We start from the raw sequence: 648 nt of genomic DNA, 5'->3' as shown, positions 1-648 counted from the left end.
AAGAAATAAAAGTATTTATGGATCTAAGTGCAAAGGGCAATACAACATAAAAAAATTCCGTGTAACAGTAAAATCAGTCCTTAAAGGGAAGTTTATAGCTCTAAGTGTCTACATTAAAAAATCAGAAAGAACACAAATAAATGACTTAACATTGCAACTCAAGACACTTGAAAAGTAACAGCAAATGAAACCCAAACCCTGCAGACAAGAAGAAATAACAAAAATCAGAGAAATTAATGAAATTGAAACAAAACAATACAAAGAATCAACAATTCCAAGAGCTGGTTTTTGAAAGATAAACAAGATGGACAGACTGCTAGCCCAGTTAACCAAAAAATAAATAAATAAATAAATAAATAAATAGCACCTCCAAATCAACAAAATCAGAGATGAAAGGGGAAACACCACAACAGACGCCAGAAAGATACAGAACATTATAAGGGAATACTTTAAAAACCTATATGCTACTAAATTTGAAAACCTAAAAGAAATGGACAGATATCTAAAGGCATGGAAACCACCAAAACTAAACCAAGAAGAGATTAACAGCTTAAACAGACCCATAACACAAAAAGAAATTGAAACAGTAATACAAAACAGTAATAAAGAAAGCCCAGGACCAGATGGATTTACAGCAGAATTCTATCA

The sequence above is a fragment of the Nannospalax galili genome, unplaced genomic scaffold (assembly GCF_000622305.1).
Source record: "Nannospalax galili isolate Female #2095 unplaced genomic scaffold, S.galili_v1.0 scaffold611, whole genome shotgun sequence".
NCBI classification, from domain to species: domain Eukaryota; kingdom Metazoa; phylum Chordata; class Mammalia; order Rodentia; family Spalacidae; genus Nannospalax; species Nannospalax galili.
Note: the sequence above shows the minus strand (reverse complement) of the source record.